The 18,139-nt window shown below is 58.1% G+C and overlaps 1 protein-coding gene across 1 annotated transcript in view; it reads left to right on the forward strand.

Annotated features, from left to right (window-relative positions):
* Window positions 1-18,139, forward strand: part of NOS3 (nitric oxide synthase 3) — a gene marked incomplete at its 3' end in the record, with an annotated part of 183,459 nt that overhangs the window by 164,300 nt on the left and 1,020 nt on the right. The gene's annotated exons all lie outside the window — the stretch shown is intronic.

Consider the following 18,139-nt stretch of genomic DNA (forward strand, 5'->3'; position numbering starts at 1 on the left):
AGAGTGTCCCGTATGATGTTCCCCCCGGAGAGAGAGTGTCCCGTATGATGGTCCCCCCCCCCCGGAGAGAGAGAGAGAGTGTCCCGTATGATGGTCCCCCCCCGGAGAGAGAGAGTGTCTCGTATGATGGTCCCCCCCCCCCGGAGAGAGAGAGAGTGTCCCGTATGATGTCCCCCCCCCCGGAGAGAGAGTGTCCCGTTTGATGGTCCCCCCCCCCGGAGAGAGAGAGTGTCCCGTATGATGCCCCCCCCCGGAGAGAGAGTGTCCCGTATGATGTCCCCCCGCTCGGAGAGAGAGAGAGTGTCCCGTATGATGTTCCCCCCCCCCCCCCGGAGAGAGAGAGTGTCCCGTATGATGCCCCCCCCGGAGAGAGAGTGTCCTGTATGATGCCCCCCCCGGAGAGAGAGAGTGTCCCGTATGATGCCCCCCCCCCCCCCGGAGAGAGAGAGTGTCCCGTATGATGTCACCCCCCAGAGAGAGAGAGTGTCCTGTATGATGTCCCCCCCCCCCCGGAGAGAGAGTGTCCCGTATGATGTCCCCCCCCGGAGAGAGGGTCTCCCGTATGATGTCCCCCCGCCGGAGAGAGACTGTCCCGTATGATGTCCCCCCCGGAGAGAGAGAGTGTCCCGTATGATGTCCCCCCTGGAGAGAGAGTGTCCCGTATAATGTCCCCCCCCCCGGAGAGAGACTGTCCCGTATGATGCCCCCCCCGGAGAGAGAGTGTCCCGTATGATGTCCCCCCCCCCCAGAGAGAGAGTGTCCCGTATGATGTCCCTCCCCCCCGAGAGAGAGTGTCCCGTATGATGTCCCCCCCCCGGAGAGAGAGTGTCCCGTATGATGTCCCCCCCGGAGAGAGAGTGTCCTGTATGATGCCCCCCCCCCGGAGAGAGAGAGTGTCCCGTATGATGTCCCCCCCCAGAGAGAGAGTGTCCCGTATGATGTCCCTCCCCCCCGAGAGAGAGTGTCCCGTATGATGTCCCCCCCCCGGAGAGAGAGTGTCCCGTATGATGTCCCCCCCGGAGAGAGAGTGTCCTGTATGATGCCCCCCCCGGAGAGAGAGAGTGTCCCGTATAATGCCCCCCCCCCCCCAGAGAGAGAGAGTGTCCCGTATGATGTCCCCCCCCGGAGAGAGTGTCCCGTATGATGTCCCCCCCCCCCCCGGAGAGAGAGAGAGTGTCCCATATGATGTCCCCCCCCGGAGAGAGAGAGTGTCCCGTATGATGTCCCCCCCCCGGAGAGTGTCCCGTATGATGTCCCCCCCCCCCGGAGAGACAGAGAGTGTCCCGTATGATGTCCCCCCCCCGGAGAGAGAGTGTCCCGTAAGATGCCCCCCCCCGGAGAGAGAGAGTGTCCCGTATGATGGTCCCCCCCCGGAGAGAGAGAGTGTCCCGTATGATGGTCCCCCCCCGGAGAGAGAGAGTGTCCCGTGTGATGGTCCCCCCCCCAGAGAGAGAGAGTGTCCCGTATGATGGTCCCCCCCCGGAGAGAGAGAGTGTCCCGTATGATGTCCCCCCCCAGAGAGAGAGAGTGTCCCGTATGATGTCCCCCCCGGAGAGAGAGAGTGTCCTGTATGATGGTCCCCCCCCCCGGAGAGAGAGAGAGAGAGAGTGTCCCGTATGATGTCCCCCCCCCCCCCCCCCCGGAGAGAGAGTGTCCCGTATGATGTCCCCCCCCAGAGAGAGAGAGAGTGTCCTGTATGATGTCCCCCCCCCCCGGAGAGAGAGTGTCCCGTATGATGTCCCCCCCCGGAGAGAGGGTCTCCCGTATGATGTCCCCCCGCCGGAGAGAGACTGTCCCGTATGATGTCCCCCCCGGAGAGAGAGAGTGTCCCGTATGATGTCCCCCCTGGAGAGAGAGTGTCCCGTATAATGTCCCCCCCCCCGGAGAGAGACTGTCCCGTATGATGCCCCCCCCGGAGAGAGAGTGTCCCGTATGATGTCCCCCCCCAGAGAGAGAGTGTCCTGTATGATGTCCCCCCCCCCGGAGAGAGAGTGTCCCGTATGATGTCCCCCCCGGAGAGAGAGTGTCCAGTATGATGTTCCCCCCCGGAGAGAGAGTGTCCCGTATGATGTCCCCCCCGGAGAGAGTGTTACCCTATTATGTCCCCCCCCCCCGGAGAGAGAGTGTCCCGTATGATGTCCCCCCCAGAGAGAGAGTGTCCCGTATGATGTCCCCCCCAGAGAGAGAGAGTGTCCCGTATGATGTCCCCCCCCCCCGGAGAGAGAGTGTCCCGCATGATGTACCCCCCGGAGAGAGAGTGTCCCGTATGATGTCCCCCCCCCGGAGAGAGAGAGTGTCCCGTATGATGGTCCCCCCCGGAGAGAGAGTGTCCCGTATGATGATCCCCCCCCCCCCGGAGAGAGAGTGTTACCCTATTATGTCCCCCCCGGAGAGAGAGTGTCCCGTATGATGTCCCCCCCGGAGAGAGAGTGTCCCGTATGATGTCCCCCCCCGGAGAGAAAGTGTCCCGTATGATGCCCCTCCCGGAGAGAGAGTGTCGCGTATGATGGTCCCCCCCCGGGAGAGAGAGTGTCCTGTATGATGTCCCCCCCCGGAGAGAGAGTGTCCCGTATTATGTCCCCCCCCCCGGAGAGAGTGTCCCGTATGATGTCCCCCCCCCCGGAGAGAGAGTGTCCCGTATGATGGCCCCCCCCCCCCGGAGAGAGAGTGTCCCGTATGATGTCCCCCCCCCGGAGAGAGAGAGTGTCCCGTATGATGTCCCCCCCCGGAGAGAGAGAGTGTCCCGTATGATGTCCCCCCGGAGAGAGAGAGTGTCCCGTATGATGTCCCCCCCGGAGAGAGAGAGTGTCCCGTATGATGTCCCCCCCCCCCCGGAGAGAGAGAGTGTCCCGTATGATGTCCCCCCCCCCCGGAGAGAGAGAGTGTCCCGTATGATGGTCCCCCCCCCCCGGAGAGAGAGAGAGTGTCCCGTATGATGTCCCCCCCCCCCCCGGAGAGAGTGTCCCGTATGATGTCCCCCCCGGAGAGAGAGAGTGTCCCGTATGATGGTTCCCCCCCCCGGAGAGAGAGAGTGTCCCGTATGATGTCCCCCCCCCCCGGAGAGAGAGTGTCCCGTATGATGTCCCCCCCCCGGAGAGAGTGTCCCGTATGATGGTCCCCCCCCCCCGGAGAGAGAGAGAGTGTCCCGTATGATGGTCCCCCCCGGAGAGAGAGAATGTCTCGTATGATGGTCCCCCCCCCGGAGAGAGAGAGAGTGTCCCGTATGATGTCCCCCCCCCCGGAGAGAGAGAGAGTGTCCCGTATGATGTCCCCCCCCCGGAGAGAGAGAGTGTCCCGTATGATGTCCCCCCCCGGAGAGAGAGTGTCCCGTATGATGTCCCCCCCGGAGAGAGAGAGTGTCCCGTATGAGTTCCCCCCCCCCGGAGAGAGAGTGTCCTGTATGATGCCCCCCCCCCCCGGAGAGGGAGTGTCCCGTATGATGTCCCCCCCCCGGAGAGAGAGTGTCCCGTATGATGCCCCCCCCCGGAGAGAGAGTGTCCCGTATGATGTCCCCCCCCCCGGAGAGAGAGTGTCCCGTATGATGTCCCCCCCGGAGAGAGAGAGAGAGTGTCCCGTATGATGTCCCCCCGGAGAGAGAGAGTGTCCCGTATGATGTCCCCCCCCCGGAGAGAGAGAGTGTCCCGTATGATGGTCCCCCCCCCCGGAGAGAGATAGTGTCTCGTATGATGGTCCCCCCCCCCGGAGAGAGAGAGTGTCCCGTATGATGTCCCCCCCGGAGAGAGAGTGTCCCGTATGATGTCCCCCCCGGAGAGAGAGAGTGTCCCGTATGATGGTCCCCCCCCCGGAGAGAGAGAGAGAGTGTCCCGTATGATGTCCCCCCCCCGGAGAGAGAGAGTGTCCCGTATGATGTCCCCCCCGGAGAGAGAGAGAGTGTCCCGTATGATGGTCCCCCCCCCCCCCTGGAGAGAGAGAGAGAGTGTCCCGTATGATGTCCCCCCCCGGAGAGAGAGAGTGTCCCGTATGATGTCCCCCCCCCCCGGAGAGAGAGAGTGTCCTGTATGATGTCCCCCCCCCGGAGAGAGAGTGTCCCGTATGATGTCCCCCCCCCCCGGAGAGAGAGTCTCCCGTATGATGTCCCCCCGCCGGAGAGAGACTGTCCCGTATGATGTCCCCCCCGGAGAGAGAGAGTGTCCCGTATGATGTCCCCCCCTGGAGAGAGAGTGTCCCGTATGATGCCCCCCCCCCCGGAGAGAGACTGTCCCGTATGATGCCCCCCCCCCGGAGAGAGAGTGTCCCGTATGATGTCCCCCCCCGAGAGAGAGTGTCCCGTATGATGTCCCCCCCCCGGATAGAGAGTGTCCCGTATGATGTCCCCCCCGGAGAGAGAGTGTCCCGTATGATGTGTCCCGTATGATGTCCCCCCCGGAGAGAGAGTGTTACCCTATTATGTCCCCCCCCGGAGAGAGAGTGTCCCGTATGATGTCCCCCCCAGAGAGAGAGAGTGTCCCGTATGATGTCCCCCCAGAGATAGAGAGTGTCCCGTATGATGTTCCCCCCCCGGAGAGAGAGTGTCCCGTATGATGTCCCCCCCCCGGAGAGAGAGTGTCCCGTATGATGTCCCCCCCGGAGAGAGAGAGAGAGTGTCCCGTATGATGTCCCCCCCCGGAGAGAGAGTGTCCCGTATGATGTCCCCCCCCCCCGGAGAGAGAGAGTGTCCCGTATGATGGTCCCCCCCCCCCCGGAGAGAGATAGTGTCCCGTATGATGGTCCCCCCCCGGAGAGAGAGAGTGTCCCGTATGATGTCCCCCCTGGAGAGAGAGTGTCCTATATAATGTCCCCCCCCCCCCCGGAGAGAGACTGTCCCGTATGATGCCCCCCCCGGAGAGAGAGTGTCCCGTATGATGTCCCCCCCCCAGAGAGAGAGTGTCCCGTATGATGTCCCCCCCCCCGGAGAGAGAGTGTCCCGTATGATGTCCCCCCCGGAGAGAGAGTGTCCAGTATGATGTTCCCCCCCGGAGAGAGAGTGTCCCGTATGATGTCCCCCCCCGGAGAGAGAGTGTTACCCTATTATGTCCCCCCCCCCCCGGAGAGAGAGTGTCCCGTATGATGTCCCCCCCAGAGAGAGAGAGTGTCCCGTATGATGTCCCCCCCAGAGAGAGAGAGTGTCCCGTATGATGTCCCCCCCCCCCCCGGAGAGAGAGTGTCCCGCATGATGTACCCCCCGGAGAGAGAGTGTCCCGTATGATGTCCCCCCCCGGAGAGAGAGAGTGTCCCGTATGATGGTCCCCCCCGGAGAGAGAGTGTCCCGTATGATGATCCCCCCCCCCCCCGGAGAGAGAGTGTTACCCTATTATGTCCCCCCCGGAGAGAGAGTGTCCCGTATGATGCCCCTCCCGGAGAGAGAGTGTCCCGTATGATGGTCCCCCCCCGTAGATAGAGTTTCCCGTATGATGGTCCCCCCCCCTGGAGAGAGAGTGTCCTGTATGATGTCCCCCCCCGGAGAGAGAGTGTCCCATATGATGTCCCCCCCCCCCCCGGAGAGAGAGTGTCCCGTATGATGTCCCCCCGCCGGAGAGAGACTGTCATGTATGATGGCCCCCCCCGGGAGAGAGTGTGTCCTGTATGATGGTCCCCCCCCAGAGAGAGAGTGTCCCGTATGATGGTCCCCTCCCCCGGAGAGAGAGTGTCCCGTATGATGTCCCCTCCCCCGAAGAGAGAGTGTCCCGTATGATGTCCCCCCCGGAGAGAGTGTCCCGTATGATGCCCCCCCCCCGGAGAGAGAGTGTCCCGTATGATGTCCCCCCCGGAGACAGAGTGTCCTGTATGATTTCCCCCCCCCCGGAGAGAGAGTGTGCTGTATGATGTCCCCCCCCGGAGAGAGAGTGTCCTGTATGATGTCCCCCCCCCCGGAGAGAGAGTGTCCCGTATGATGGTCCCCCCCCTGGAGAGAGAGTGTCCCGTGTGATGGTCCCCCCCCGGAGAGAGAGTGTCCCGTGTGATGGTCCCCCCCGGAGAGACAGTGTCTTGTATGATGGCCCTCCCCCGGAGAGAGAGTGTCCCGTATGATGCCCCCCCCCCGGAGAGAGAGTGTCCCGTATGATGCCCCCCCTCCGGAGAGAGAGTGTCCCGTATGATGGCCCCCCCCCCCCCCGGAGAAAGAGTGTCCCGTATGATGTCCCTCCCCCCGGGGAGAGAGTTTCCCATATGATGGCCCCCCCCCGGAGAGAGAGTGTCCCGTATGATGTCCCTCCCCCCGGAGAGAGAGTTTCCCATATGATGGTCCCCCCCCGCAGAGAGAGAGTGTCCCGTATGATGGTCCCCCCCCAGAGAGAGAGTGTCCTATATGATGGCCCCCCCCCAGAGAGAAAGTGTCCCGTATGATGGCCCCCCCCAGAGAGAGAGTGTCCCGTATGATGGCCCCCCCCAGAGAGAGAGTGTCCCGTATGATGGCCCCCCCCCCAGAGAGAGAGTGTCCCGTATGATGGTCCCCGCCGGAGAGAGAGTGTCCCGTATGATGGCCCCCCTTGGAGAGAGAGTGTCCCGTATGATCTCCCCCCCCCCCCGGAGAGAGAGTGTCCCGTATGATGCCCCCCCGGAGAGAGAGTGTTCTGTATGATGGTCCCCCCCCGGAGAGAGAGCGTGTCCTGTATGATGGTCCCCCCCGGAGAGAGTGTCCCGTATGATGGTCCCCCCCGGAGAGAGAGTGTCCCGTATGATGTCCCCCCCCCCCCCCCGGAGAGAGAGTGTCCCGTATGATGCCCCCCCCCCTGGAGAGAGAGTGTCCCGTATGATGGTCCCCCCCGGATAGAGAGTGTCCCGTATGATGGCCCCCCCGGAGAGATTGTGTCCCGTATGATGTCCCCCCCCGGAGAGAGAGAGTCCCTTATGATGTCCCCCCCCCCGGAGAGAGAGTGTCCCGTATGATGGTGTCCCCCCCCCCGGAGAGAGAGTGTCCCGTATGATGGTCCCCCCCGGAGAGAGAGTGTCCCGTATGATGGTCCCCCCCGGAGAGAGAGTGTCCCGTATGATGTCCCCCCCGGAGAGAGAGTGTCCCGTATGATGTCCCCCCCCCTGGAGAGAGAGTGTCCCGTGTGATGGTCCCCCCCCGGATAGAGAGTGTCCCGTATGATGTCCCCCCCCGGAGAGAAAGTGTCCCGTATGATGTCCCCCCCCCCTCGGAGAGAGAGTGTCCCGTATGCTGGTGTCCCCCCCCCCCCCCGGAAAGAGAGTGTCCTGTATGATGGCCCCCCCCGGAGAGAGAGTCCTGTATGATGCCCCCCCTGGAGAGTGAGTGTCCCATATGATATCCCCCCCCGGAGAGCGAGTGTCCCGTATGATGGTCCCCCCCCCCCCCGGAGAGAGAGTGTCCTGTATGATGTCCCCTCCCCCGGACAGAGAGTGTCCCGTATGATGTCCCCTGCCCTGGAGAGAGAGTGTCCCGTATGATGTCCCTCCCCCCCCCGGAGAGAGAGTGTCCCGTATGATGGTCCCCCCGGAGAGAGAGTGTCCCGTATGATTGCCCCCCCCCCGGAGAGAGAGTGTCCGGTATGATGTCCCTCCCCCCCGGAGACAGAGTGTCCCGTATGATGGTTCCCCCCCCCGGAGAGAGAGTGTCCCGTATGATGGTTCCCCCCCCCCCCGGAGAGAGAGTGTCCCGTATGATGGTCCCCCCCCTGGAGAGAGAGTGTCCCGTTTGATGGTCCCCCCTGGAGAGAGAGTGTCCTGTATGATGGCCCCCCCTCCCGGAGAGAGAGTGTCCCGTATGATGGCCCCCCCTCCCGGAGAGAGAGTGTCCCGTATGATGTCCCCCCCCGGAGAGAGAGTGTCCCGTATGATGGTCCCCCCCCCCCGCAGAGAGAGAGTGTCCCGTATGATGTCCCCTCCCCCGGAGAGAGAGTGTTCTGTATGATGCCCCCCCCGGAGAGAGAGTGTCCCGTATGATGTCCCTCCCCCCCGGAGAGAGAGTGTCCCGTATGATGTCCCCCCCGGAGAGAGTGTTCCGTATGATGGTCCCCCCCAGAGAGAGAGAGTGTCCCGTATGATGGTTCTCCCCCCCCCCCGAAGAGAGAGTGTCCTGTATGATGGCCCCCCCCGGAGAGAGAGAGTGTCCCGTATGATGTCCCCCCCCCCCGGAGAGAGAGTGTTTCGTATGATGGTTCCCCCCCCCCCCCGAAGAGAGAGTGTCCCGTATGATGGTCCCCCCCCCCCGGAGCGAAGTGTCCCATATGATGCCCCCCGGAGGGAGAGTGTCCCGTATGATGGCCCCCCCGGAGAGAGACTGTCCCGTATGATGTCCCCCCCCCACCTGGAGAGAGAGTGTCCCGTATAACGGTCCCCCCAACCAGAGAGAGAGTGTCCCGTATGATTGTCCCCCCCGGAGAGAGAGTGTCCCGTATGATGGTTCCCCCCCCCGGAGAGTGTTCCGTATTATGCCCCCCCCCAGAGAGAGAGTGTCCCGTATGATGGTCCCCACCCAGAGAGAGAGAGTCCCGTATGATGGTCCCCCCCAGAGAGAGAGAGTGTCCCGTATGATGTCCCCCCTCCGGAGAGAGAGTGTCCCGTATGATGTCCCCCGTAGAGAGTGTCCTGTATGGTGGTCCCCACCCCTCCGGAGAGAGAGTGTCCGTATGATGTCCCCCTGTAGAGAGTGTCCTGTATGGTGGTTCCCCCCCCCCCCGGAGAGAGAGAGAGAGAGAGTGTCCCGTATGATGCCCCCCCTGGAGAGAGTGTCTCGGATGATGCCCCCCCCCCAGAGAGAGTGTTCACGGATGATGGTCCCCCCCCCAGAGAGAGAGTGTCCCAGATAATGCCCCCTACCCAGTGAGAGAGTTTCCCGGATGATGGTTCCCCCCCCCCCCCCCCAGAGAGAGTGTCCTAGATTATGATCCCCCTCCCCTGGAGAGAGAGTGTCCCGGATGATGGTCCCCCCCCCCCCTGGAGAGAGAGTGTCCCGAATGATGGTCCCCCTCCCCTGGAGAGAGAGTGTTCCGGATAATGGTCCCCCTCCCCTGGAGAGAGAGTGTCCAGAAGATGGTCCCCCCACAGAGAGAGTGTCCCGGTTGATGCCCCCCCCCCCGTAGAGAGTGTCCCGGATGATGGTTCCCTTCCCCCCCGGAGAGAGAGTCCCCCGGATGATGGTCCCCCCCGGAGAGAGTGTCCCGTATGATGGCCCCCCCCGGAGAGAGAGTGTCCTGTATGATGGTCCCCCCCGGAGTGAGTGTCCCGTATGATGGTCCCCGCCCCCCCCCCAGAGAGAGAGAGTGTCCCGTATGATGGTCCCCCCCCGGAGAGAGTGTCCCGTATGATTGCCCCCCCCCCCGGAGAGAGAGTGTCCCCCGGATGATGCCCCCCCCCTTCCCCCAGAGAGAGTGTCTCGGATGATGCCCCCCCCAGAGAGAGTGTCCCGGATGATGGTCCCCCCCCAGAGAGAGTGTCTCGGATGATGCCCCCCCCCAGAGAGAGTGTCCCAGATGATGGTCCCCCCCCCCCCCCTGTAGAGAGTGTCCTGGATGATGGTTCCCTCCCTCCCCCCCTCCCCAGATTGAGAGTGTCCTAGATTATGATCCTCCTCCACTGGAGAGAGAGTGTCCCGGATGATGGCCCCCCCCCCCCCCCGTAGAGAGTGTCCCGGATGATGGTCCGTCCCCCCCCTGGAGAGAGAGAGTGTCCCGTATGATGGTTCCCCTCCAGAGAGAGAGTGTTTTGGAGGATGGTCCCCCTCCCTCCATCCAAACCTGGACACTCTATTCCCCCCCCCCATCCCCCTTACCTGGACACCCCATTTCCCCCCATCCCTCTGACCTGGACACCCAATTTCCTCCCCATTCCCCTGGCCTGGACACCTCATCACTCACCCCATTCCCATGATCTGGATACTCCATTACCCCTTATCCCCCTAATCTGGACACCCCATTCCCTCTGGACCCCCCCCCCATCCACCTGACCTGAACAACCTATTCCCCCCCCCCTTCCCCCTGACCAGGACACTCCCATTTCTCCCCCTGTCCTGGACAACATCCCCCTGACCTGGACACCCTATTTCTCCCCTGACCCCCCCCCATCCCCCTGACCTGGACACCCTATACCCCATCCATCCCCCTGACTTGGACACCCCCCCCATCCCCCTGACCTGGACACCCTATTTCTCCCCTGACCCCCCCCCCCTGACCTGGACACCCTATACCCCATCCATCCCCCTGACTTGGACACCCCCCCCATCCCCCTGACCTGGACACCCTATTTCTCCCTTGACCCCCCCATCCCCCTGACCTGGACACCCTATTACCACCCCCCCCCCACCCCCCTGACCTGGACACCCCATTTCTCCCCCTGACTTGGACACTGCATCCAAAAAAAGAGTTACCAGGTGAAAAGTCACTTAGTTTGGGGGGGGGTTTTTGTACTTCCTGTCTCACCAGTTAGGTGTGGTACTCGCCGCTGTGTACAGAGGAAAAAAAAGGGGGTGGGGGGGAACTGTAAAGAACAGACTATGAACCATGCAGGTTAATGTACAAAAAATATTTATTGTAATTTATAAAGTGTAACGAAAAACATTCCACTGAAAAATTTCACAGAAATGACATAATTCAAAGTAAATCCGGGGTAGGGAGCCGAGTTCCGTCATATATCCGGTGTGGTGACCTAAACGTAGGGAGCCGAGTTCCGTCATATATCCGGTGTGGTGACCTAAACGTAGGGAGCCGAGTTCCGCCATATATCCGGTGTGGTGACCTAAAGGTAGGGAGCCGAGTTCTGCCATATATCCGGTGTGGTGACCTAAAGGTAGGGAGCCGGGTTCCGCCATATATCCGGTGTGGTGACCTAAACGTAGGAGACGGGTTCCGCCATATATCCGGTGTGGTGACCTAAAGGTAGGGAGCCGAGTTCTGCCATATATCCGGTGTGGTGACCTAAATGTAGGGAGCCGAGTTCCGCCATATATCCGGTGTGGTGACCTAAAGGTAGGGAGCCGAGTTCCGCCATATATCCGGTGTGGTGACCTAAAGGTAGGGAGCCAAGTTCCGCCATATATCCGGTGTGGTGACCTAAATGTAGGGAGCCGAGTTCCGCCATATATCCGGTGTGGTGACCTAAACGTAGGAGCCGGGTTCCGCCATATATCCGGTGTGGTGACCTAAACGTAGGAGCCGGGTTCCGCCATATATCCGGTGTGGTGACCTAAACGTAGGAGCCGGGTTCCGCCATATATCCGGTGTGGTGACCTAAAGGTAGGAGCCGAGTTCCGCCATATATCCGGTGTGGTGACCTAAACGTAGGAGCCGGGTTCCGCCATATATCCGGTGTGGTGACCTAAACGTAGGAGCCGGGTTCCGCCATATATCCGGTGTGGTGACCTAAAGGTAGGGAGCCGAGTTCTGCCATATATCCGGTGTGGTGACCTAAAGGTAGGAGCCGGGTTCCGCCATATATCCGGTGTGGTGACCTAAACGTAGGAGCCGGGTTCCGCCATATATCCGGTGTGGTGACCTAAACGTAGGAGCCGGGTTCCGCCATATATCCGGTGTGGTGACCTAAATGTAGGGAGCCGAGTTCTGCCATATATCCGGTGTGGTGACCTAAACGTAGGAGCCGGGTTCCGCCATATATCCGGTGTGGTGACCTAAAGGTAGGGAGCCGAGTTCTGCCATATATCCGGTGTGGTGACCTAAAGGTAGGAGCCGAGTTCCGCCATATATCCGGTGTGGTGACCTAAAGGTAGGGAGCCGAGTTCCGCCATATATCCGGTGTGGTGACCTAAACGTAGGAGCCGAGTTCCGCCATATATCCGGTGTGGTGACCTAAACGTAGGAGCCGAGTTCTGCCATATATCCGGTGTGGTGACTTAAACGTAGGAGCCGGGTTCCGCCATATATCCGGTGTGGTGACCTAAACGTAGGAGCCGGGTTCCGCCATATATCCGGTGTGGTGACCTAAAGGTAGGGAGCCGAGTTCTGCCATATATCCGGTGTGGTGACCTAAACGTAGGAGCCGGGGTCCGCCATATATCCGGTGTGGTGACCTAAACGTAGGAGCCGAGTGCCGCCTTATATCCGGTGTGGTGACCTAAAGGTAGGGAGCCGAGTTCCGCCATATATCCGGTGTGGTGACCTAAACGTAGGAGCCGGGGTCCGCCATATATCCGGTGTGGTGACCTAAACGTAGGAGCCGAGTGCCGCCTTATATCCGGTGTGGTGACCTAAAGGTAGGAGCCGAGTTCCGCCATATATCCGGTGTGGTGACCTAAAGGTAGGGAGCCGAGTTCCGCCATATATCCGGTGTGGTGACCTAAACGTAGGAGCCGGGTTCCGCCATATATCCGGTGTGGTGACCTAAACGTAGGAGCCGGGTTCCGCCATATATCCGGTGTGGTGACCTAAACGTAGGAGCCGGGTTCCGCCATATATCCGGTGTGGTGACCTAAAGGTAGGGAGCCGAGTTCTGCCATATATCCGGTGTGGTGACCTAAAGGTAGGGAGCCGAGTTCCGCCATATATCCGGTGTGGTGACCTAAACGTAGGAGCCGGGGTCCGCCATATATCCGGTGTGGTGACCTAAACGTAGGAGCCGAGTGCCGCCTTATATCTGGTGTGGTGACCTAAAGGTAGGGAGCCGAGTTCCGCCATATATCCGGTGTTTATCCTTCAGCCTTGGTGAACATCCTAGAGCCTGGATCCTCAAACTACGGCCCTCCAGCTGTTGCGGAACTACACCTCCCATTGTAACACTCTGCTATTCACAGACATGATGGGAATTGGAGTTCCTGAACAGCTGGAGGGCCGTAGTTTGAAGACCCTTTTGAGGCAAGAATGAAAACCCAGTGGAGGTGAATGGATGACGTTGGGCAGCTGGCTTTCTCCTTATTCTATCGGAGAGTAATGACAATAAATCGTGTGACAATAATGACCCCGTTTCCATTCATGGATGGATAGTAATGTGTTGTGTTGAAGAAACTTTTAGCTCCAAGGTGGTTTCTACGTTGTCTGGAGGTTTTTGCAAAAATAGTCCTCAAAATCTTCAAGAGCTCTGCATGTAACGTATACCCGAGCGATCGATGAGAATGATAGGAGAGCCGTGTGCCGCTGGTAGCAGAAACGATTCAACTGCTAATCTTTCATAAACTCCTTTATTCATTCAAGATTGGGAATCCCATATGGAAGATGATCTCCATTAATGATTGCTGCCATTACTTCCACAATATGCTGATGTCACAGTGAGATATAGAATGGGACGCAAACTAGGGACACAGAAGGGAAGGGAGCCAATCACAGGATTACATCAAGCGATATACCTTTGTTTATCCTCGCCGGTAGGAATAGCCATTAATTGCTTACCGCTCTACCGTCCCATATTAGTCCAGTCACCTGTACCCTCCTCAGTTTCTATTATTTAGCAGTAGTCCATTCTCTGGCTATCATGGTTGGCCGCTACGTCTCCACTGTCCTCTGCCTTCCTATTTCATAGAGCACAAGCCAGCTGGCTATTTTCCTTGCTTTCTGCAATCCCCCTAACCTGGTGACCCCCCCTCTCCCTGACCTGAACACCCTATTCCCCATCCTCCTGACCTAGACACCCCATTTCCCCTCCATTGCCCTGACCTAGACACCCCATTCTTCCCTATCCCCCTTACCTGGACACCATCTCCCTGACCTGGACACCCAATTTCTACCCCTGACCTGGACACCCTATCCCCCCATTCTCCTCCTCCTGACCTAAACACCCCATTCCCCTGACCTGGACACCCCATTCCCCTGATCTGGACACCCCATTCTTCCCCCTGAACCACCCCCATCCCCCTTACCTGGACAACATCTCCCTGACCTGGACACCCCATTTCTCCCCCATCCCCCTGACCTGGACACTCCATCCCACTGACCTGGACACCCTATTCCCCCCCCCCTTATTGCTTCCCCTGACCTTGACCCCCCCCAACCTAGACACTCCCATCCCCCTGACCTGGAAACCCCATTTGCCCCCTATCCTGCTGACCTGGACACCCCATTTCCCCCATCCCCCTGACCTGGACACACCATCCCCCTGACCAGGACACCATCCCCTTTACCTGGACATCCCATTTCACCCCCATTCCCCCTAACCTGGGCATCTTATTCCCCCCATCCCCCTGACCTGGACACCTCATTTCCCCCTCCATCCCCCTGACCTATACATCTCATTCCCCCCCATCCCCCTGATCTGGTCACCCCATTCTTCCCCCATCCCCCCCTTCGTGCCCCTGCCCTGGACACCCCATTTCTCTCCCCCTGACCTGGACACCCCCATCCCCCCTGACCTAGACACCCCACTCCCCCCCCCCCCCTCCGCAGATTCTTCTCCGCCATTGATTCCCCCCATTGTACTCCACCTAGTATGTATGATGCATGCATATTCTTACCCCCATGTGCATATATTTACATTTATCAACATTAAACCTCATTTGTCACATAGTTGCCCAATGAAACAGTGCATTGAGGTCAGATTGTAAGTTGGAGACCTCCTCTAGGAAGATCTGCCATCGTATGTGGAAGCGTACATTTCCTGGTGTGAGCCACTTGGGGTTCACTCTCAATCTTTCTCGGTGGCTCGGGTCTTGGCCTTCCTTCAATGGGGGGTTGAGCAGAAATTGGCTTTGAGCACTATCAAGGGCCAAGTGTGGGCTTTGGTGGTCTTCTTTCACTGACCCTTGGCCCCGGACTCCCTGGTGCGTACCTTTCTTCAGGGGGTTTTGACATTTGACTCCTCCAGTGCGGTCTCAGCTACCGCCTTGGGATCTCAACTTGGTGTTTTCTTTTTTTTTTTTTTTTTTTAACAGAAAAGTTTTATTGATGAAGAAAACGTATAAAATGAGTTCACAAAACAATGAGGTACATTACGCATGAACTCAAAATGTGCGCATTCATTCATATGCACCTTATTGGACATTACAAAGGATGGAGAAAATAATACAAGAACCATATTTTCAAATATATTTAGGTAGCTGCGAGGAAGCTGTGGGCTATAGACTAGGGGGATTCCTGAGAGGGGGGAAGGGTGCCGGGAAGGGACAACCAGAAGGGATCCAAAATCTGACTCTTCCCCTCTCACCCCTCGGTGGGGACAATCCATTAATGGCAAATGTTTAATGGGCCGCTTTTCAGATTCTGTATTTAGTCGTGACTTTTACCAAAATCCATCTATCTCCAGTACTAAAAATGTAAGAAGCGGCAACTAAAATAATTCTCTAGGTCACTAAAGATATGAGATTAGAGGTGTAGAGACCTAGCCGCTACCCATCCATTCCAGATTTTCCCAAATTTCCGGGGACATTTACGTCCCATGTGTGTTAGTTTATATAGAGGAAAAACTGAGTCAACTGGAAAGCGCCATTGTGTTACCGTAGGGGGAGGAGCCAGTTTCCATATTTGTAGAAGACCCTTCCTAGCATAGAAACATAAATAAATTAATCGTAGCTTTGTATGCGTAGCCTGTGTCACTGAGTCACCGATGCCCAAGAGAAGCACTTTGAGGTCCAATGGCACAGAAAGATCTGCAACTGTATTAATGTCCACCACAACCACCTTCCAAAAATCCTGGATGAGTGGACATTCCCCAATGACATGGAAATATGTCCCCACCCCTGGCTGACATTTAGGACACGTCTCTGGGTGTGTAGGATATATCTTAGCTGACCGTTGTGGAGTGTAGTATGCTCAGTGTATAAATTTGATTTGGATAAATCTATCCCTAGACGAGGTTACCGTAGGTATATATTGCTGTATTCCCAGGTCCCATTCCTCCTCCTATTCCCAGGTTCATTCCTCCTCCTCCTATTCCCAGGTTCCATTCCTCCTCCTATTCTCAGGTCCCATTCCTCCTCCTATTCCCAGGTCCCATTCCTCCTCCTCCTATTCTCAGGTCCCATTCATCCTCCTCCTATTCTCAGGTCCCATTCATCCTCCTCCTATTCTCAGGTCCCATTCCTCCTCCTCCTATTCTCAGGTCCCATTCCTCCTCCTCCTATTCCCAGGTCCCATTCCCCCTCCTCCTATTCCCAGGTCCCATTCCTCCTATTCCCAGGTCCCATTCCTCCTCCTCCTATTCCCAGGTCCCATTCCTCCTATTCCCAGGTCCCATTCCTCCTCCTCCTCCTATTCCCAGGTCCCATTCCTCCTATTCCCAGGTCCCATTCCTCCTCCTCCTATTCCCAGGTCCCATTCCTCCTCCTATTCCCAGGTTCATTCCTCCTCCTCATATTCTCAGGTCCCATTCCTCCTCCTATTCCCAGGTTCATTCCTCCTCCTCATATTCTCAGGTCCCATTCCTCCTCCTATTCCCAGGTCCCATTCCTCCTCCTATTCCCAGGTCCCATTCCTCCTCCTATTCCCAGGTCCCATTCCTCCTCCTCATATTCTCAGGTCCCATTCCTCCTCCTCATATTCTCAGGTCCCATTCCTCCTCCTCCTATTCCCAGGTCCCATTCCTCCTCCTATTCTCAGGTCCCATTCCTCCTCCTCATATTCTCAGGTCCCATTCCTCCTCCTCATATTCTTAGGTCCCATTCCTCCTCCTCCTATTCCCAGGTCCCATTCCTCCTCCTATTCTCAGGTCCCATTCCTCCTCCTCCTATTCTCAGGTCCCATTCCTCCTCCTATTCCCAGGTCCCATTCCTCCTCCTCCTCCTATTCCCAGGTCCCATTCCTCCTCCTCCTCCTATTCCCAGATCTCATTCCTCCTCCTCCTCCTATTCCCAGATCCCATTCCTCCTCCTCCTATTCCCAGGTCCCATTCCTCCTATTCCCAGGTCCCATTCCTCCTCCTCCTATTCTCAGGTCCCATTCCTCCTCCTCCTATTCCCAGGTCCCATTCCTCCTCCTCCTATTCCCAGGTCCATTCCTCCTCCTCCTATTCCCAGGTCCCATTCCTCCTCCTCCTATTCTCAGGTCCCATTCCTCCTCCTCCTATTCTCAGGTCCCATTCCTCCTCCTCCTATTCCCAGGTCCCATTCCTCCTTCTCCTATTCCCAGGTCCCATTCCTCCTCCTCCTATTCTCAGGTCCCATTCCTCATCCTCCTATTCTCAGGTCCCATTCCTCCTTCTCCTATTCCCAGGTCCCATTCCTCCTCCTCCTATTCCCAGGTCCCACTCCTCCTATTCTCAGGTCCCATTCCTCCTCCTCCTATTCTCAGGTCCCATTCCTCCTCCTCCTATTCCCAGGTCCCATTCCTCCTCCTCCTATTCCCAGGTCCCATTCTTCCTTCTCCTATTCCCAGGTCCCATTCCTCCTCCTCCTATTCTCAGGTTCATTCCTCCTATTCCCAGGTTCATTCCTCCTCCTCCTATTCCCCGGTCCCATTCCTCCTCCTCCTATTCCCAGGTTCATTCCTCCTCCTCCTATTCCCCGGTCCCATTCCTCCTCCTCCTCCTATTCCCAGGTCCCATTCCTCCTCCTCCTCTTATTCTCAGGTCCCATTCCTCATCCTCCTATTCTCAGGTTCATTCCTCCTCCTCCTATTCCCAGGTCCCATTCCTCCTCCTCCTATTCCCAGGTCCCATTCCTCCTCCTCCTATTCCCAGGTCCCATTTCTCCTCCTCCTATTCCCAGGTCCCATTCCTCCTCAGAAAGGGTTGGAATATTTTCCTTCCAGGAGCGGAATAGGAGAGGGTCTCTATCCATCTCTCCACACGTGATGCGGAGATATATTGAAGATAGGATTTTATCTGCATTACGGGCGATAAGAAACCTCTCCATTACACGAGGAGTGATGGTGACCGGTTCAGGGAATTGCGCCGGCACCACGCGTTTCATTTGTAGATATCGAAATAGCATCCAAGAGGGGAGCTGAAACTCTGTTCTCAAAGTGGGAATGGAGAGCAGGATTCCGGCCGGGCATAATCTGTTGTATTATCACAATGCCATATCTGGCCCATACACTGGGGTCAGGGATGGATCTGAGAGGTGGTAACTTAAGTGTAGCACCCTCCTAGGTAGGTTCTAGAGGGTGAGTATAGTTCTTGGCTCTGTCTGCCTATCAGAGGAGCAGCAGGTAAATTCTATATTTCTCTCTGCTTAATAGGGAGCAGGATCTGTGAGTTGGGTCTGCTCAATGTGTGATCCATGTGGTCTGGGGGAGTGTTCCCAATGGGGAGGCAGATTGGACAGTGGAGGAAACCTGGCCAATGGATACACAGGCTTTGATACAGCCCC

This window comes from Pelophylax lessonae (genome assembly GCF_965119305.1).
Source record: "Pelophylax lessonae genome assembly, chromosome: 5".
NCBI classification, from domain to species: domain Eukaryota; kingdom Metazoa; phylum Chordata; class Amphibia; order Anura; family Ranidae; genus Pelophylax; species Pelophylax lessonae.